Here is a 20,899-nt window from a genome sequence, read left to right on the forward strand (position 1 = left end):
AGTTTGGTGTAGTGGTGAAGTGTGCAGGCTCTTATCTGGGAGGACCAGGTTTGATTCCCCACTCCTCCACTTGCAGCTGCTGGAATGGCCTTGGGTCAGCCAGAGCTCTGGCAGAGGTTGTCCTTGAAAGGGCAGCTTTTGTGAGAGCTCTCTCAGCCCCTCCCCCACCTCACAGGGTGTCTGTTGTGGGAGAAGAAGATATAGGAGATTTTGAACCGCTCTTAGACTCTGAAATTCAAAGTGGAGGGCAGGATATAAATCCAATGTCTTCTTTTTATTATTATTATTATTACATTGTAATATATAATGAAATAATTATACAGCTTACGGCCCAGTTGCTAACAGGCCATGTACCGGTACTGTCCACAGACCGGGGGTTGGAGACCTCTGCTCTCTGCTAGTTTGGTGTACTGGTTAAGTGTGCGGACTCTTATCTGGGAGAACCAGGTTTGATTCCCCACTCCTCCACTTGCACCTGCTAGCATGGCCTTGGGTCAGCCGTAGCTCTGGCAGAGGTTGTCCTTGAAAGGACCGCTTCGGTCAGAGCTTTCTCAGACCCCCCCCCACCTCACAGGGTGTCTGTTGTGGGGGAGGAAGGGAAAGGAGATTGTGAGCCGCTCTGAGACTCTTCGGAGTGGAGGGCGGGATATAAATCCAATATCTTCATCTACCTCACAGGGTGTCTGTTGTGGGGGAGGAAGGAAAGGAGATTGTGAGCCGCTCTGAGACTCTTCGGAGTGGAGGGTGGGATATAAATCCAATATCTTCATCTACCTCACAGGGTGTCTGTTGTGGGGGAGGAAGGTAAAGGAGATTGTGAGCCGCTCTGAGACTCTTCGGAGTGGAGGGTGGGATATAAATCCAATATCTTCATCCACCTCACAGGGCATCTGTTGTGGGGAGAAAGGGAAAGGAGATTGTGAGCCGCTCTGAGACTCTTCGGAGTGGAGGGCGGGATATAAATCCAATATCTTCATCTACCTCACAGGGTGTCTGTTGTGGGGGAGGAGGGAAAGGAGATTGTGAGCCGCTCTGAGACTCTTCGGAGTGGAGGGCGGGATATAAATCCAATATCTTCATCTACCTCACAGGGTGTCTGTTGTGCGGGGGGGAGGTAAAGGAGATTGTGAGCCGCTCTGAGACTCTTCGGAGTGGAGGGCGGGATATAAATCCAATATCTTCATCTGCCTCACAGGGTGTCTGTTGTGGGGGAGGAGGGAAAGGAGACTGTGAGCCGCTCTGAGACTCTTCGGAGTGGAGGGCAGGATATAAATCCAATATCTTCATCTTCTTCTTCTTCTCTAGGCTGATCCTGCCTTGAGCAAGGAGTTGGGCTAGATGGGCTGCGTGGCCCCTTCCAACTCTATGATTCTATGTCTGACTGGGCTAAGAGGCACCATTTGAATGTTATTTATTGTCATGCCCTTCCTTCAGAGAACCCGCCCACGGTAGCTTACAGGTTCAAAAATGGCCCCCCACCATGTGACTCGATTCTGTCTCTCTTTCCTGCCCTAAAAATGCAGGCCCCACTGTTCAAATCAAGAGCTCTGTGGTTTCGAATCACAGTAGAAGATAAGTTTTTACCAGGAGACGAGGAAGGGGAGAGAATCCCGACCTCTGATTCCGTTTGCATGGCTTTCCCCACTTCGATTTTCAGGGAAAGAGATGTTCAGAGGTGCTTTGTCATTGCCTGCCTCTGTGTCGTGACCCTGGTGTTCCTTGGTGGTCTGCTATTTAAAAATACTTGCCGGGGCCAACCCTGCGTAGTTTGCAAGATCTGACAGAACTGGGCTAGCCTGAACCATCCAGGTAAGGACTCCTTTAGAGGTAGCACAACCAGGCAGAGCTGGTGGCTGTTAGCCATATGGAGCAGAGGTAGTAGCTGTTAGCCACAAGATATAGATGGAACACTCTGTCTGGGACAGCGATGCTCTGTCTATGGGGGGCAACAGTGGGAGGGCTTCTGGAGTTCTGGCCCTGCTAGTGAACCTCCTGATGGCACCTGGGTTTTGGCCACTGTGTGACACAATTGGGCTAGATGGGCCAGTTGCCAGAACCAGCATGGCTTCTCTTATGTTCTTATGTGTGACACAGAGTGTTGGACTGGATGGGCCATTGGCCTGATCCAACATGGCTTCTCTTATGTTCTTAAGTGTGACACAGAGTGTTGGACTGGATGGGCCATTGGCCTGATTCAGCATGGCCTCTCTTATGTTCTTATCTGTGACACAGAGTGTTGGACTGGATGGGCCATTGGCCTCATCCAACATGACTTCTCTTATGTTCTTAAGTGTGACACAGAGTGTTGGACTGGATGGGCCATTGGCCTCATCCAACATGACTTCTCTTATGTTCTTAAGTGTGACACAGAGTGTTGGACTGGATGGGGCATTGGCCTGATCCAGCATGGCTTCTCTTATGTTCTTAAGTGTGACACAGAGTGTTGGACTGGATGGGCCATTGGCCTGATCCAACATGGCTTCTCTTATGTTCTTAAGTGTGACACAGAGTGTTGGACTGGATGGGCCATTGGCCTCATCCAACATGACTTCTCTTATGTTCTTATGTGTGACACAGAGTGTTGGACTGGATGGGCCATTGGTCTGATCCAGCATGGCTTCTCTTATGTTCTTATGTGTGACACAGAGTGTTGGACTGGATGGGCCATTGTCCTGATCCAACATGGCTTCTCTTATGTTCTTAAGTGTGACACAGAGTGTTGGACTGGATGGGCCATTGGCCTCATCCAACATGACTTCTCTTATGTTCTTATGTGTGACACAGTGTTGGACTGGATGGGCCATTGTCCTGATCCAGCATGACTTCTCTTATGTTCTTATGTGTGACACAGAGTGTTGGACTGGATGGGCCATTGGCCTGATCCAACATGGCTTCTCTTATGTTCTTAAGTGTGACACAGAGTTTTGGCCTGGATGGGCCATTGGCCTGATCCAACATGGCTTCTCTTATGTTCTTAAGTGTGACACAGAGTGTTGGACTGGATGGGCCATTGGCCTGATCCAACATGGCTTCCCTTATGTTCTTATGTGACACAGAGTGTTGGCCTGGATGGGCCATTGGCCTGATCCAACATGGCCTCTCTTATGTTCTTAAGTGTGACACAGAGTGTTGGACTGGATGGGCCATTGGCCTGATCCAACATGGCTTCTCTTATGTTCTTAAGTGTGACACAGAGTGTTGGACTGGATGGGCCATTGGCCTGATCCAACATGGCTTCTCTTATGTTCTTATGTGACACAGAGTGTTGGCCTGGATGGGCCATTGGCCTGATCCAACATGGCCTCTCTTATGTTCTTAAGTGTGACACAGAGTGTTGGACTGGATGGGCCACTGGCCTGATCCAACATGGCTTCTCTTATGTTCTTATGTGTGACACAGAGTGTTGGCCTGGATGGGCCATTGGCCTGATCCAGCATGGCTTCTCTTGTGTTCTTATGTGTGACACAGAGTGTTGGACTGGATGGGCCTTTGGCCTGATCCAACATGGCTTCTCTTATGTTCTTTATGTTCTTTGCTTAGTATTAAGTATTTCCATTAATTGTTTATCTTTTGTTTCTGTTGTTGGAAGTTTCATCAAGGGCCACTGGCAGAGAGTTTGCAGAATGTGACTTTCTAAAAAAATCAACAAAATGAGATCACCGTGTCCTCCTTTCTTTCTCATTTGCCTTTTCAGACACTTGCTGGTGAATCCCCGAGACAGGCGCGTCGTGATCGTGGAGTCCGTGCTGTGCCCTTCCCACTTCAGAGAGACGCTCACGAGAGTGCTTTTCAAGTACTTTGAGGTATGTGCTTCAGGGACCGTTTTTAGCTGACCTGCCTAATAAAAACATCAGAAACTCCTTGCTGGATCTGACCAGTGGTCCATCTCGTCCAGCATCCTGTCTCGCACAGTGGCCAACCAGTTCCTCTGGAGGGTCAGCAACAGGACAGAGAGGCCGAGGCCTTCATAAGAACCTTAGAAGAGCTCTGCTCGATCAGACCAGTGAGGGTCCATCTAGTACAACATCCTGTCTCACACAGGGGGCAACGAGTTCCTCTGGAGGGCAATCAACAGGGCAGAGAGGCCGAGGCCTTCATAAGAACCTCAGAAGAGCCCTGCTGGATCAGACCAGTGGTCCATCCAGTCCAGCATCCTGTCTCACACAGTGGCCAACCAGTTCCTCTGGAGGGCCATCAACAGGGCAGAGAGGCCGAGGCCTTCATAAGAACGTCAGAAGAGCCCTGCTGGATCAGACCAGTGAGGGTCCATCTAGTCCAGCATCCTGTCTCACACAGTGGCCAACCAGTTCCTCTGGAGGGCCATCAACAGGGCAGAGAGGCCGAGGCCTTCATAAGAACCTCAGAAGAGCCCTGCTGGATCAGACCAGTGAGGGTCCATCTAGTCCAGCATCCTGTCTCACACAGTGGCCAACCAGTTCCTCTGGAGGGCCTACAACAGGGCAGAGAGGCCGAGGCCTTCATAAGAACGTCAGAAGAGCCCTGCTGGATCAGACCAGTGGTCCATCTAGTCCAGCCTCCTGTCTCACACAGGGCCAAGAGGCTGAGGCCTTCCCCTGACGTTGCCTCCTGGCTCTGAGATTCAGAGGATTAGTGCCTCTGAACATGGAGGTTGCCCTCAGTCACCGTGGCAAGCAGCCGTTGATAGACTTCTCCTCAATGAATGTCAATAGGGTTCGTTGATTAGATTTCTCTTCCGACTTCGCTTGCGGGTGAACCCGGGTATGAGGCCATGTTGGAGCAGACGTCTCCTTGTTGCAATTCTCCTCCTTCCAGGTTCCTTCGGTGCTCTTTGCTCCCAGCCACCTGATGTCCCTGCTGACCCTCGGGATTAACTCCGCCATGGTCCTCGATTGCGGCTACACGGAAAGCCTGGTGCTGCCTGTATCCTTCGGCGTGAATAAGTCCGAAAGGAACGACAACTGCTTATTTTTTAGATTTTGCAAAGTCTGGAGGATTCGCTGTGCACCTTCGCCCCAACGTTCTAGCGCCCCCTTTCGCTGTGATAGCTTTCCCGTCTTTTCCTTGAGTCCAGCGCCACCCACCGCCCATCATGATTAAGTAAAAACATCCCTTCCAAGTTTTGTGCTCTATGTGTTGCGTGGACTCTTATCTGGTAGAACCGGGCTTGATTCTCCACTCCTCCACTTGCAGCTGCTAGAATGGCCTTGGGTCAGCCAGAGCTCTGGCAGAGGTTGTCCTGGAAAGGACAGCTTCTGGGAGAGCCCTCTCAGCCCCACCCACCTCACAGGGTGTCTGTGAGACCCCCTGTGAGGTGGGTGAGGCTCAGAGAGCTCTCCCAGAAGCTGCCCTTTCAAGGACAGAGGCTCAGGGCGGCCTACGATCTCCTTTCCCTTCCTCCCCCACAACAGACACCCTGTGAAGTGGGTGGGGCTGACAGGGCTCTCCCAGCAGCTGCCCTTCCAAGGACAGAGTCTCAGAGCGGCCTACAATCTCCTTTCCCTTCCTCCCCCACAACAGACACCCTGTGAGGAGGGTGGATCTGGAGAGGGCTCTCACAGCAGCTGCCCTTTCAAGGACAGTCTCAGAGCGGCCTACAATCTCCTTTCCCTTCCTCCCCCACAACAGACACCCTGTGAGGAGGGTGGATCTGGAGAGGGCTCTCACAGCAGCTGCCCTTTCAAGGACAGTCTCAGAGCGGCCTACAATCTCCTTTCCCTTCCTCCCCCACAACAGACACCCTGTGAAGTGGGTGGGGCTGACAGGGCTCTCCCAGCAGCTGCCCTTCCAAGGACAGAGTCTCAGAGCAGCCTACAATCTCCTTTCCCTTACTCCCCCACAACAGACACCCTGTGAGGTGGGTGGGGCTGAGAGAGCTCTCCCAGAAGCTGCCCTTTCACGGACAATTCCTGCAATAGCTACGGCTGACCGAAAGCCATTCCAGCAACTGCAAGTGGAGGAGTGGAGAATCAAACCCGGTTCTCCCAGATAAGAGAGCTCTGGCTGACCGAAGGCCATTCCAGCAGCTGCAAGTGGAGGAGTGGGGAATCAAACCCGGTTTTCCCAGGAAAGAGTCCGTACACTTAACCACTACACCAAACTGGGCCCAGCCTGTAATTGCTGGTTTGTGTGTTTTATTGTCTTTTGGGATGGCCTGCCTTGTGATGGCCGAGTGTCTCACCCAAACGAAAAGGGCAAAGTTCAGACCCATCATTCCAAGTGGTTCCTGCAGAAGAGCGAAATTAAATATTTCCTTCCTAACAAATCACAAGCACAAGAATAAGAACATAACATAAAACTATAACAAGAGCAATGCTGGATCAGACTAATGGTCCATCTAGTCCAGTGTCCTGTTTCACACAGTGACCAACCAGTTATTCTGAAGGTCCAACGGCAGGGCATAAAGGCTGAGGCCTTCCCTGATGTTGGCCCCTGGCTCTGGGATTTATTTTATCCTATTCGTAACCCGCCCTCCCCACAACCAGGCTCCGAGGTTGACTGAGACTTAAAGGTTGACTGCCTCTGAACGTGGAAGTTCCCATGACTGAAAACGAAAGCCCTTTGAGAACTTTAAAACAAAACATACCCTGTCATTCTGTTAAATCTGCCCCTTTCAATGTCCATTAGTTGTGATTATCTCTGCCGTAAGAACATAAGAGAAGCCATGTTGGATCAGGCCAATGGCCCATCCAGTCCAACACTCTGTGTCACACAGTGGCCAAAAAACCCAGGTGCCATCAAGAGGTCCACCAGTGGGGCCAGGACACGAGAAGCCCTCCCACTGTGCGCCCCCCCACCAAGCACCAAGAATACAGAGCATCACTGCCCCAGACGTAAGAACATAAGAGAAGCCATGTTGGATCAGGTCAATGGCCCCTCCAGTCCAACACTCTTTGTCACACAGTGGCCAAAAAAACCAGGTGCCATCAGTAGGTCCCTCAGTGGGGCCAGGACACGAGAAGCCCTCCCTTTTTAAAGACAAGTTCTTTGAATCTTTGTCAATGTCGCATCCTGAGCTGCTCCCAGATCTACGAGGGAATCCCTGTTCTGAGCTGCTGGGGAGCCCTTCCATTGGGAGGAAAAGCCATTCACAAGTAAGTCGACGGGGTGTTCTTGTTCCGAATGCATCAGCCGCGTCTGCTCCAAGCGCCCTGTGACCTTTCAGCTGCCAGAACCGTTTCACTGCCGCACATCTTAAGTTCTGGGCCGCAGAGTTGGAAGGGAAGTAATCTGGAGGGACGCATCTGGTGGGGGGATGGCTGAGAAAAAATGCTGGGTGGTGTTGTTGTTGTTTATCTTGTTAAACTACTTTTTAATGTTGTTGCGATCCTTCAGGGAGTTGGAGTACCAGCTGCTGGAGCAGAGCACGGTGGATACGGGAGCAACCAAAGGGCAGAGCCTTCCCTCCGTGATGGGTAATGTGCAGGGGACATTTTGTAGAAATATACGTGGTGGAGCTCATCCAGGGATTGTTATGCAGCTGCACAAACTATTCAGTGGACAAGGAGGTGGAATTCTCAGGAGGAGGAGGTGGAACTCTCAGAAACGTTTAGCAGCTGCGCTCCTGTGAGCTCCCACTGAATCTGAGGCCTCTAGGTAGCTAGCTAGCTATCATCCATCATCCATCCTCCATCTATCTTCTTTCTAATTATCTTCTTTCTTTCTATCTTCCATCATCCATCCATCATCCCTCCATCTATCTATCATCCCTCCTCTCTCCATCTATCTATCTATCCATCATTCCTCCTGTCTCCATCTATCTATCCATCATCCCTCTTCTCTCCATCTATCTATCATCCATAAGAACATAAGAGAAGCCATGTTGGATCAGGCCAGTGGCCCATCTAGTCCAACACTCTGTGTCACACAGTGGCCAAAAATTTTTTATATATATACACACACACACTGTGGCTAATAGCCACTGATGGACCTCTGCTCAATATTTTTATCTAAACCCCTCTTGAAGGTGGCCATGCTTGTGGCCGCCACCACCTCCTGTGGCAGTGAATTCCACATGTTAATCACTCTTTGGGTGAAGAAGTACTTCCTTTTATCCGTTTTAACCTGTCTGCTCAGCAATTTCATCGAATGCCCACAAGTTCTTGTATTGTGAGAAAGGGAGATAAGTACCTCTTTCTCTGCTTTCTCCATCCCATGCATAATCTTGTAAACTTCTATCATGTCACCCCGCAGTCGACGTTTCTCCAAGCTAAAGAGTCCCAAGCATTTCATCTTCAATCCATCCAATCCATCTATCAAATCTACCTATCTAGGGGTCATTTTGTAGAAAAATAGGTGGTGGAGCTCATCCAGGGATTGCTATGCAGCTGCAATACTATTCAATGGGCAAGGAGGTGGAATTCTCAGAAGGAGGAGGTGGAACTCTACAAAAGGTTCGGGAGCTGCTCTTCTGTGAGCTCCCACTAAATTGGAGACCTGGTAATGTGCGTCACACACCGGCAGGCCTCCAAAACACCCCCTCATTAACAGCCTTGCTCAGATCTTGCAAACTGGGGGCCCTTGTGGCGTCCTTGACTGAGGGAATCCGTCTCATGTTGAGTCTTCTTCTTTTCCTGCTGTCTTCAACTTTTCCTGGCAGTTTGGTGTAGTGGTTAAGTGTGCGAACTCTTATCTGGGAGAACTGGGTTTGATTCCCCACTCCTCCACTTGCACCTGCTGGAATGGCCTTGGGTCAGCCATAGCTCTCGAGGGAGTTGTCCTTGAAAGGGCAGCTGCTGTCAGAGCTCCCTCAACCCCACCTACCTCACAGGGTGTCTGTTGTGGGGGAGGAAGGGAAAGGAGATTGTGAGCCACTCTGAGACTCTTTGGAGTGGAGGGTGGGATATAAATCCAATATCTTCTTCATCTTCTTCTTTACTATTTTCAGTTTATTTTTAAAAAATCTTTGTGTTTGTCTGTGTCCTTTATAAAGTTTACATCTCTGCTACCTGGCATAACATTTTATGACACCCACGGTCCTTGAAAGGGCAGCTGCCGGGAGAGCCCTCTCCAGCCCCACCCACCTCACAGGGTGTCTGTTGGGGGGGAGGAAGGGAAAGGAGATTGTAGGCCGCTCTGAGCCTCTGTCCTTGAAAGGGCAGCTGCTGGGAGAGCCCTCTCCAGCCCCACCCACCTCACAGGGTGTCTGTTGGGGGGGAGGAAGGGAAAGGAGATTGTAGGCCGCTCTGAGCCTCTGTCCTTGAAAGGGCAGCTGCTGGGAGAGCCCTCTCCAGCCCTACCCACTTCACAGGGTGTCTGTTGTGGGGGGAGAAGATATAGGAGGTTGTAAGCTGCTCTGAGTCTCTCATTCAGAGAGAAGGGCAGGGTATAAATCTGCAATTCTTCCTCTTATGGTCTTTCCCAGTGGTTCCTGTCTTCTCGTGATGTGACCAAAGCACGATAGCTTCAGTTGAGTCATTTTAGATTCTAGGGAGAGCCCAGGTTGGATTTGACCTAGACCAGGGGGTGTCCAAACTTGCTTAACGTAAGAGCCACATAGAATAAATGTCAGATGTTCGAGAGCCTCAAGACATGAACGTCAGATGTTTGAGAGCCACAAAGAAGGAAGGAAAATAGATTGGGTGTCAGGGGGAGGGAGAGGTGGAAGGAAAGCAATTTTAACTTCAAATGCATTCTATTTTATTAGATTTATATCCTGCCCTCCCCTATTGCAGGGGTGGCCAATGGCAGCTCACCAGATGTTGTTTACCTACAACTCCCATCAGCCCCAGCCATTGGCTATGCTGGCGGGGGCTGATGGGAATTGTAAGCAAAAAAAACATCTGGAGAGCTACCTTTGGCCACCCCTGATCTACACTTCCCCCCCGCCCCCCAGCAAGCTGGGGACTCCTTTGACCGACCTCAGAAGGATGAAAAGCTGAGTCAGCTTCCTGAAAACCCAGCTTCTGCCGGGGACCGAACTCCAGTCGTGAGCAGAGGGCTCCAACTGCAGTACTGCAGCTTTACCACTCTGCACCACGTGTATTAACGCTGAGGCGGGGCGGGGGGGTGCACGTCAGCTCATGGTATTTATCCTGAACTCCCAGGCTGTTCTGGGTTTGGATTCTGTTTGGTCGACACCCTTGCCGGATCTGTTGGGCTGAAACCATTTTCTCGTGTTTCAGGCTCAGTTCCTGAAGACATCATAGAAGACATAAAAGGTAAGAAAATATCTTTTCTTATACAGATCTTACCTTGGACGCAGTAGCCTTGTGCAGTAGCTCATGATAACATGGGCAGGGTTTAAACGTCGTTCAGATTTTTACCTGGACTGCATCTTTAGATGCTCTGTGGTGCAGGATGGTGTTTTTTTGCATTTTCATAATGAAAAACCGGTTGTAGTCTTTGCACGTGGCCCTACATCATAGTAGGCAAGTGACCGTTCTCAAGCTTCTGTCCCAGCCTGTACCATGATTGTGGACATGTGGACTCACAGACATGATTCCTTTACTGGAAACTCTTTCAACAAGACCATCGTGGCCCCGAGCAGGTCAATAGGAGGGCAACGTTGACCCTGTGAGAATTTGCTTCACTGTAAAGCTTCACAAGGCTTTTGTAAAGAAATGCACCAGTCTAGAGATCTAAGAACATCAGAGAAGCCATGTTAGATCAGGCCAATGGCCCATCCAGTCCAACACTTTGTGTCACACATAAGAACATAAGAGAAGCCATGTTGGATCAGGCCAATGGCCCATTCAGTCCAGCACTCTGGGTCACACAGTGGCCAAAAAACCCAGCTGCCATCAGGAGGTCCATCAGTTGGGCCAGGACACTAGAAGACCTCCCACTGTTGCCTCCCCCCCCCCCCCGAAACCAAGAATACAGAGCATCACTGCCCCAGAAATAAAAACATAAGAGAAGCCATGTGGGATCAGGCCAGTGGCCCATTCAGTCCAGCACTCTGGGTCACACAGTGGCCAAAAAACCCAGGTGCCATCAGGAGGTCCATCAGTGGGGCCAGGACACTAGAACCGCAGCTCCACACTGGTGGAACCAACTACCGGATGAAGTGCGGGCCCTGCAGAGTCTTGGTCAATTCCGTAGGGCCTGCAAGACTACCCTTTTTCAAATGGCCTTCGCTTAAATGTGGATTTAGTCTACCATGTCCGGCCATCATAAACCACTGAGGAGAACATCTAGAATACAGCACTGTAAATTGTATAAAATATAGCACTGTTTCAATTGTAGTTTTGATGGTTTTAATTATAATGGTTTTCATTAGTACATTATATATATCGCATTGAAATGTTTTTATATTGTAATTTGTAAATTTTATATGTTGTTAGCCGCCCTGAGCATGCTTCGGCGGGGAGGGCGGGATATAAATAAAATATATGATTATTATTATTAGAAGTCCTCACACCGTTGCCCCTCCAAGCACCAAGAATGCAGAGCATCACTTGTCCCAGACAGAGAGTTCCAACAGTACGCTTTGGCTAATTGCCACTGAGTGTCCTCTGCTGCAGATGTTGATCTATGCCCAAAAGAGGGCAAAAAGTCTCTTGCCTAGAAAAAATAGCTTCCTGACCCCAAAGCGGCAATCCGTATTTCCCTGGGTGTGTAAGAAGGGGCCACGAGAGCTAAACACTGATGCAACCCTTCCCACCGTCCTTCTCATGCCTAAGTTCGCAGAATCAGCATTGCTGTTGGATGGCCATCCAGCCTCTGCTTAAAAACCTCCAAGGAGCTGGGGATGTTTAGCCTGGAGAGGAGGCGGCTGCGAGGTGATGTGATCACCATCTTCAAGTATTTGAAGGGCTGTCATCTAGAGGATGGGGTGGAATTGTTTTCTGTGGCCCCAGAAGGTAGGACCAGAACCAGTGGCTTGAAATTCAATCAAAAGAGTTTCCAGCTCAACATTAGGAAGAACTTCCTGACCGTTAGAGCGATTTCTCAGTGGAACAGACTCCCTCGGGAGGTGGTGGGCTCTCCTTCCTTGGAGGTTTTCAAACAAAGGCTAGAGGGCCATCTGACAGCGATGAAGATCTTGTGAATTTAGGGGGAGGTATTTGTGAGTTTAGAGCTGTTCTTCAGTGGAACAGGCTTCCTCAGGAGGTGGTGGGCTCTCCTTCCTTGGAGGTTTTCAAACAGAACCTAGATGGCCATCTGACAGCGATGAAGATCCTGTGAATTTAGGGGGAGGTATTTGTGAGTTTAGAGCGGTTCCTCAGTGGAACAGGCTTCCTTGGGAGGTGGTGGGCTCTCCTTCCTTGGAGGTTTTCAAACAGAGGCTAAAGGGCCATCTGACAGCAATGAGGATCCTGTGAATTTAGGGGGAGGTATTTGTGTGTTTAGAGCGGTTCCTCAGTGGAACAGGCTTCCTCAGGAGGTGGTGGGCTCTCCTTCCTTGGAGGTTTTCAAACAGAGGCTAGAGGGCCATCTGACTGCAGTGTGGATCCTGTGAATTTAGGGGGAGGTATTTGTGAGTTTCCTGCATTGTGCAGGGGATTGGACTAGATGACCCTAGAGGTCCCTTCCAACTCTATGATTCTAAGTAGAAAATGGCCACCACAGGAGGTGAAGCCAGCCACAAAAGGACTACAGCAGCTTACCTTCAGTCACACTGTGAAGATCCCTGCACTTTAGTGTCACCTGCTGCTAAAGCAGTATTTAAAAAAAAAATGTCCAAAGGCCAACCAGGAGCCTTGCTGGGAAAAGCCCCACCTCATCCCGCCTACTTTCTAAAAGCGCTTGGCGGGCACCAGGGAAGGGGTTGGTGGGCACCAGGGTGGGGACCCCATACTCAAGGGGAATATAAATGCAATATACCAATCAGCTTCCTCTGTTGAAGCAATCAGGGAGCCTCTGCAGAGGGAGGAGCCTCACGTATGGCATGGAGCTCCTTCTCCTGGAGCTAAACGAGGATGACAACAACAGCGACGATGATTATAATATTGGATTTATATCCTGCCCTCCACTCCGAATCTCAGAGTCTCAGAGCAGCTCACAATCTCTTTTATCTTCTACCCCCGCAACAGGCACCCTGTGAGGTGGGTGGGGCTGAGAGAGCTCTCCCAGAAGCTGCCCTTTCAAGGACAAGAGCAGGGGTGGGGAACAGTGGCTCTCCAGTTGCTTTTTTTGCCTACAACTCCCATCAGCCCCAGCCAGCATGGCCAATGGCTGGGGCTGATGGGAATTGTGGGCAAAAAACATCTGGAGAGCCACTGGACAAGAGCTTCAAGAGGGGATTGGATCAACATCTGGAGCAGAAGTCCATCAGTGGCTAGTAGCCACAATGTATCGTTGGAATTCTCTGTCTGGGGCAGAGATGCTCTGTATTCTTGGTGTTTGGGGGGGGCACAGTGGGAGGACTTCTAGTGTCCTGGCTCCACTGATGGACCTCCTTATGGCACCTGCTTTTTTTAGCCACTGTGTGACGCAGAGTGTTGGACTGGGTGGGCCATTGGCCTGATCCAACATGGCTTCTCTGATGTTCTTATGACAACTCCTATGAGAGCTATGGCTGACCCAAGGCCATGCTAGCAGGAGCAAGTGGAGGAGTGGGGAATCAAACCCGGTTCTCTCAGAAAAGACTCCGCACACTTAACCACTACACCAAACTGACCGCATTGAACTAGAGAATGGCCAACACTTTGGGCAGGAAAAGGGTGGATGGATAAACGGCAGTGGGTAATTGAAAGCTTTTTTTCTCCATCTTGTGAAGTTCGCACCTGTTTTGTGAGCGACCTCCAGAGAGGACTGAAAATTCAGGCGGCGAAGTTCAACGTGGACGGCAGTGCTGAGGTAGGCAAGGAAATCTCCCGCCTTTTCAGTTTGGCAGCAGAAACTGTGTTCCTCGTTTTTGGGGGATTTTTGTAATTGGGTTGGATCTCAGGGGTCGACTCTGACCAAGTCTCTTTCAACTTAGCGTCCAGCTCCTCCTCCGGACGTCGACTACCCGCTGGACGGAGAGAAGATCTTGCACGTGACCGGAGCCATCAGGTGAGAAAATTTGAATTTTGCTTTTTTAAGAACATAAGAGAACATAAGAGAAGCCATGTTGGATCAGGCCAATGGCCCATCCAGTCCAACACTCTGTCACATAAGAACATAAGAGAAGCCATGTTGGATCAGGCCAGTGGCCCATCCAGTCCAACACTCTGTGTCACAGAAGAACATAAGAGAAGCCATGTTGGATCAGGCCCATGGCCCATCCAGTCCGTGTCACATAAGAACATCAGAGAAGCCATATTGGATCAGGCCAATGGCCCATCCAGTCCAACACTCTGTGTCACACATAAGAACATAAGAGAAGCCATATTGGATCAGGCCAATGGCCCATCCAGTCCAACACTGTGTCACACAGTGGCCAAAATTTTTTATATACACACACACACACACATATACACACTGTGGCTAATAGCCACTGATGGACCTCTGCTCCATATTTTTATCTATAAGCATAAGAGAATCAAGGCATTCCCCTCAACTTCCAGGGGATCGACTGTGAGGCGGATTTACTTTTGTACACCTTTCGTACTCTCAGTAACTCAAACAACCTGTAGCTTTTCCGGAACTCACACAGACAAATGAATAGGTTTCTAAACTGCACTGATAAACTTTATTACACTCAGGTTTCTTCTCCGGACAGAAAGCTAAAAAGTACATATGTAGAAAGGAATCTAGATTTTCTTTGTAACAAGATAAAGGGCTTATAATGACTTTACTCACTGCAGCTAAAGCGGTTATTACATGTAAATGGAAAGATGAGCAAACCCCTAGTCTATGGGCTTGGAATCTCAAAGTATGGGATGACTTTACGCTAGATAACGTTACAGGTGAGGTGCAGTCATGTGCTACTATACCTCCACATAAATTTGTAATGGAAAAATGGTCTCCTTTTTAAAGAATCCATTTTGCTAATTATTTCACTTTGTCTTAATTTGTGTAATAAAGTTTATGTTTATGTTGAGTTTATGTTGAGTTTCATATTTTGGAACTTTGTTTTTCTGTAAGCTGTTTGAGTTTATAATAAAGAAAAAAAAATTTTAAAAGAAAGAGAGAGCAGCCAAAATAAACAGTCTGCAATTCCAAAACAAACAAACAAACACAGATGTAAAAAGGCAAAACAATAGGTAACATTAGTACAATTTCAGAATACATAACAGTTAGAAGGTTATATAGTAGTATTTAGATATATTATACAGTAGTATAATATAAGAGCCAGTTTGGTGTAGTGGTTAATTGCGTAGACGCTTATCTGGTAGAACCGGGCTTGATTCCCCACTCCTCCACTTGCACCTGCTAGCATGGCCTCGGGTCAGCCATAGCTCTGGCAGAGGTTGTCCTTGAAAGGGCAGCTTCTGTCAGAGCTCTCTCAGCCCCACCCACCTCACAGGGTGCCTGTTGTTGGGGACGAAGGGAAAGGAGGTTGTGAGCCGCTCTGAGATTCGGAGTGGAGGTCGGGATATAAATCCAATTTCTTTTTCTGCTTCTTGACATCAACAATTATGCTGCCAAATCAATCTACGTAAGGCTAAGATTGCCCTTAGATAGCTTTTATCTCTAACCTACTTTCTTCTGACCTAGATGTCTAGCAGCTAGCTCTCAGCCTAAGTGCTTGATAGTGCTGGATAGCTTGGACCCCTTTTGGCCAATTTCATAAGAGAACCAACCCCAAAAGAAATGCTGCCACAGGCTGCAGGTAGCAAGATAGTCTTGCGGCCCTGCAAAGAATAATGAATATGTCGTTGTGGCCAAAACCCACCTTTTTCTTCATAGGGAACACTTTCCCTATGAGGGAAGGTTAGAATGGTTGGGAGACACGTCGACTGAGGGATGACAATGATCGACCTTTACAAGATTATGCATGGGATGGAGAAGGTAGAGAAAGAAGTCCTTTTCTCCCTTTCTCCACAATACAAGAACTTGTGGGCATTCAATGAAATTGCTGAGCAGTCAGGTTAGAATGGATAAAGGAAGTACTTCTTCACCCAAAGGAGATCAACACGTGGAATTCACTGCCACAGGAGGTGGTGGCGGCTACAAGAAAAGCCAGCTTCAAGAGGAAATTGGATCAACATCAGGAGCAGAAGTCCATCAGTGGCTATTAGACACAGTGTATTGTTGGAACTCCCTGTCTGGGGCAGTGATGCTCTGTATTCTTGGTGCTTGGAGGACCACAGTGGGAGGGCTTCTAGTGTCCTGGCCCCAATGATGGACCACCTGATGGCACTTGGGTTTTTTGGCCACTGTGTGACACAGAGTGTTGGACTGGATGGCCCATTGACCTGATCCAACATGGCTTCTCTTATGTTCTTAAGTGTGACACAGAGTGTTGGACTGGAGGGCCCATTGGCCTGATCCAACATGGCTTCTCTTATGTTCTTATGTGACACAGAGTGTTGGACTGATTGGTCATTGGCCTGATCCAACATGGCTTCTCTTATGTTCTTATGTGACACAGAGTGTTGGACTGGATGGGCCACTGGCCTGATCCAACATGGCTTCCTTATGTTCTTATGTGACTCACAGTGTTGGACTGGATGGGCCATTGGCCTGATCCAACATGGCTTCTTTTATGTTCTTATGTGACACAGAGTGTTGGACTGGATGGGCCACTGGCCTGATCCAACATGGCTTCTCTTATGTTCTTATGTGTGATACAGAGTGTTGGACTGGATGGGCCATTGGCCTGATCCAACATGGCTTCTCTTATGTTCTTATGTGTGACACAGAGTGTTGGACTGGATGAGCCACTGGCCTGATCCAACATGGCTTCTCTTATGCTCTTACGTTCTCACCTTACCAAATGGTGGGTGATCTTTCTGATCAGAATGCTGCCTTGTCTTCTGTGCAGGGAATCCTGAGCCACCCTTTTGTTTCTTGTCAACAGGGACTCCGTGGTCGAAATACTCTTTGAGCAGGACAACGAAGAGCAGTCGGTGGCCACTTTGATCCTGGACTCACTCTTACAGGTACGGAGATCCAGGACGCATGGGCATTTGGCTTCCCTTGAGCTCATCTGACTGGAAAGATTCCATTCACTATGCTTTACCCTGCCCCCCAAGAGAACCTCCATGTTCAGAGACAGTCAGCCTCCGAATCCCAGGGCCAGGAGGCAACATCAGGGGAAGACAGTGTCTTGTTGTTGGCCATCCAGAGGAAGTGGCTGGCCACTGTGTGAGACAGGAGGCTGGACTAGATGGACCCTCACTGGTCTGATCCAGCAGGGTTCTTCTGATGTTGTTATGGAGGCCTCGGCCTCTCTGCCTTGTTGTGGGCCCGCCAGAGGAACTGGCTGGCCACTGTGGGAGCACTGTGCATTCTTTCAAATGAATAGATATGGAGGGGGATAGGAATCCTCAGGGGGGAGAGATATGGGGCCTGTGGAGGGCAGTGGTTGGGAGAGGGGGTTTATGAGGGCTGTGATGACTTAAAGCACACCCTTCAAAGGAGCCATTTTCTCCATGGGGCGTAATCTCAGTAGCCTAGAGATCAGTGATCATTTTAGGAGATCTCCAGGCCTACTTTCATATGAACATATGAAGCTGCCTTATACTGAATCAGACCCTCGGTCCATCCAAGTCAGTATTGTCTTCTCAGACTGGCAGCGGCTCTCCAGGGTCTCAAGCTGAGGTTTTTCACACCTATTTGCCTGGACCCTTTTTTGGAGATGCCAGGGATTGAACCTGGGACCTTCTGCTTCCCAAGCAGATGCTCAACCACTGAGCCACCATCCCTGCCCCTAACTGTCCCTTTTGGCATTCCCATTTCCCTTTCAATGCACATCCACATTCGCTCAGTCCATGGGTTTTACGGCAATCATATATTCCTATCTGTTATGCAACCACCTGGTCGTGGTTTCTCTGAGAGCCATGTTGGTGAAGTGTGCAGACTCTTATCTGGGAGAACCGGGTTTGATTCCCCACTCCTCCACTTTCAGCTGCTGGAATGGCCTCGGGTCAGCCATAGCTCTCCGGAGTTGTCCCAGCCCCAGCCACCTCACAGGGTGTCTGTTGTGGGGGAGGAAGGGAAAGGAGATTGTAGGCCGCTCTGAGACTCTGTGCTTGGAAGGGTAGCTGCTGTGAGAGCCCTCTCAGTCCCACCCACCTCACAGGGGTGCCTGTTGTGGCGGAGGAAGGAAAAGGAGATTGTAGGTCGCTTTGAGACTCTGTCCTTGTAGGGCAGCTGATATGAGAGCTCTCTCAGCCCCACCCACCTCACAGGATGCCTGTTGTGGGGGAGGAAGGGAAAGGAGATTGCAGGCCGCTCTGAGACTCTGTCCATTGAAAGGGCAGCTTCTGTCAGAGCTCTCTCAGCTCCACCCACCTCACAGGGTTTCTGTTGTGGGGGGAGAAGATAAAGTAGAGTTTGAGCCTCTCTGAGACTCTGAGATTCAGAGTGGAGGGCGGGATATAAACCCAATATCTTTCTCTTCTTCTCTTCCCGCCAGTGTCCAATCGACACCACGGAAGCAGCTGGCAGAGAACCTGGTGGTGATCGGGGCAACGGCCATGCTGCCCGGCTTCCTGCACCGGTTGATGGCGGAGATCAGGTACCTGGTGGAGAAGCCAAAGTACAAGGAGACGCTGGCCACCAAGGCTTTCCGCGTGCACAACCCACCTGCCAAACCCAACTGCGTGGCTTGGCTGGGAGGTGAGTCTGAAATGGCTTAGAAGGAAATGCGGGTGTGTGTGAGAGAGAGAGAGACTCAGGGCTCTGGGTGCTCTTCTCAGCCAGTTTGGTGTAGTGGTGAAGTGTGCAGACTCCTTATCTGAGAGAACCGGGTTTGATTCTCCACTCCTCCACTTGCACCTGCTGGGATGGCCTTGGGTCAGCCAGAGCTCTGGCAGAGGTTGTCTTGAAAGGGCAGCTGCTGTAAGAGCTCTCTCAGCCCCACCTACTTCACAGGTGTCTGTTGTGGGGGAGGAAGGGAAAGGAGATTGTAGGCCTCTCAGAGACTCTGTCCTTGAAAGGGCAGCTGCTGTGAGAGCCCTCTCAGCCCCACCCACCTCACAGGGTGTCTGTTGTGGGGAGGAATGGAAAGGAGATTGTAGGCCACTCGGAGACTCTGTCCTTGGAAGGGCAGCTGCTGTGAGAGCCCTCTCAGCCCCACCCACCTCACAGGGTGTCTGTTGTGAGGGAGGAAGGGAAAGGAGATTGTAGGCCGCTCTGAGACTTTGAGATTCGGAGTGGGGGGTGGATATAAATCCAATGTCTGTCTGTCTGTCTATGTCTGTCTGTCTTCCTATCTATCTTTTGTCTATCATCCTCCATCCCCCCATTCCCCTATCATCTATCTATTGTGGACTTCTATCTGGGAGAACCGCTTTGATTCCCCACTCCTCCACTTGCAGCTGCTGGGATGGCCTTGGGTCAGCCAGAGCTCTGGCAGAGGTTGTCCTTGAAACGGCAGCTGCTTTGAGAGCCCTCTCAGCCCCACCCACCTCACAGGGTGTCTGTTGTGGGGGAGGAAGGGAAAGGAGATTGTGAGGCACTCTGAGATTTGAGATTCGGAGTGGGGGGTGGGATATAAAATCCAATATCTGTCTGTCTGTCTATCTCTGTCTGTCTGTCTTCTATCTATCTATCTATCTATCTATCTATCTATCTATCTATCTATCTATCTATCTATCTATCTATCTATCTATCTATCTATCTATCTATCTATCTATCTATCTATCAATCATCTATCATCTATCATCTATCATCTATCATCTATCATCTATCATCTATCTAACTATCTATCTATCTATCTATCTATCTATCTATCTATCTATCTATCTATCTATCTATCTATTCTATCTATCTATCTATCTATCTATCATCCTCCATCCCCCCATTCCCCTATCATCTATCTATTGTAGACTTTTATCTGGGAGAACCGGCTTTGATTCCCCACTCCTCCACTTGCAGCTGTTGAATGGCCTTGGGTCAGCCATAGCTCTCACAGAACTGTCCTTGAAAGGGCAGCTTCTGGGAGGAGCTCTCTCAGCCCCAGCCACCTCACAGATGTCTGTTGTACATGGTGCGGGGGGAGGTAAAGGAGATTGTGACCGCTCTGAGAACTCTGAGATTCGGAGTATAGGGTGAGATATAAATCCCATATCTTCTGGTATTCCTTTTTGGCCCTTACTCAACCTTGTTCACTTACAAATACAAATCTCAGCAATAAAGAGGAGTCCAGTAGAATATTAAAGAGCCAGAATTATAAGGTTTTTACTGTTAAGAGCGAGGAATGATTTGGGTTTTGCTTCTAAAGAGCCTGGAGCCCGGAGTGATAAGATATTTGCTCTTAAAATAGGCAAGAATGATTGGGTTTTCCTCTTAAAGAGCCCGGAGTGATAAGGTTTTTGCTCTTAAAATAAGATTCTGACTCTTGTTCACGTGTGGACTTCTTCAGGAGCCGTCTTTGGAGCCCTCCAGGATATCTCGGGAGCCGTTCGTATCGAAGGAGTACTACAACCAGACCGGCCGGCATCCCCGACTGGTGTTGCCTCAATAACCCTCCCTGGAAATGATGTTTGATGTCGGGAAAACGCCACCTCCGCTGATGAAAAGAGCCTTTTCCACTGAGAAATAGGGATCTGGCCGAGAGAGGACCCCCCCCCCCGTTCATTTGGCACTTCCCCTCCCCCGTTCCTTTCCCACATTCTGGTGACTGCAATGGAGCTGAACGGGGAGCACCCTCCCAAGCAGTGCCGCCACTGGATGCCCCTCCCGCCTTTCTGTCTGACAAAACCAGCGCCAGTGATATATTTATGGGTACCAGCGGCAAGATAGGTGCCCCCGGGCTCTCGACCCTCCTGTATTATTCAGAGGTGGAATTCTAGCGGGAGCTCCTTTGTATATTAGGCCACACACCCCTGATGTAGCCAATCCTCCAAGAGCTTACAAAAAAGAGCCTTGTAAGCTCTGGAAGATTGGCTACATCAGGGGGGATGTGGCCTAATATGCAAAAGGGAGCTCCTGCCAGAAT

The 20,899-nt window shown here is 49.6% G+C and overlaps 1 pseudogene; it reads left to right on the plus strand.

The window, feature by feature from the left end:
- Positions 1 to 348: 348 nt before the first annotated feature.
- On the plus strand, positions 349 to 20,563 carry LOC132588825 (actin-related protein 10-like; annotated as a pseudogene).
- Positions 20,564 to 20,899: the final 336 nt, after the last annotated feature.

This window comes from Heteronotia binoei, chromosome 21, assembly GCF_032191835.1.
Source record: "Heteronotia binoei isolate CCM8104 ecotype False Entrance Well chromosome 21, APGP_CSIRO_Hbin_v1, whole genome shotgun sequence".
NCBI classification, from domain to species: Eukaryota; Metazoa; Chordata; class Lepidosauria; order Squamata; family Gekkonidae; genus Heteronotia; species Heteronotia binoei.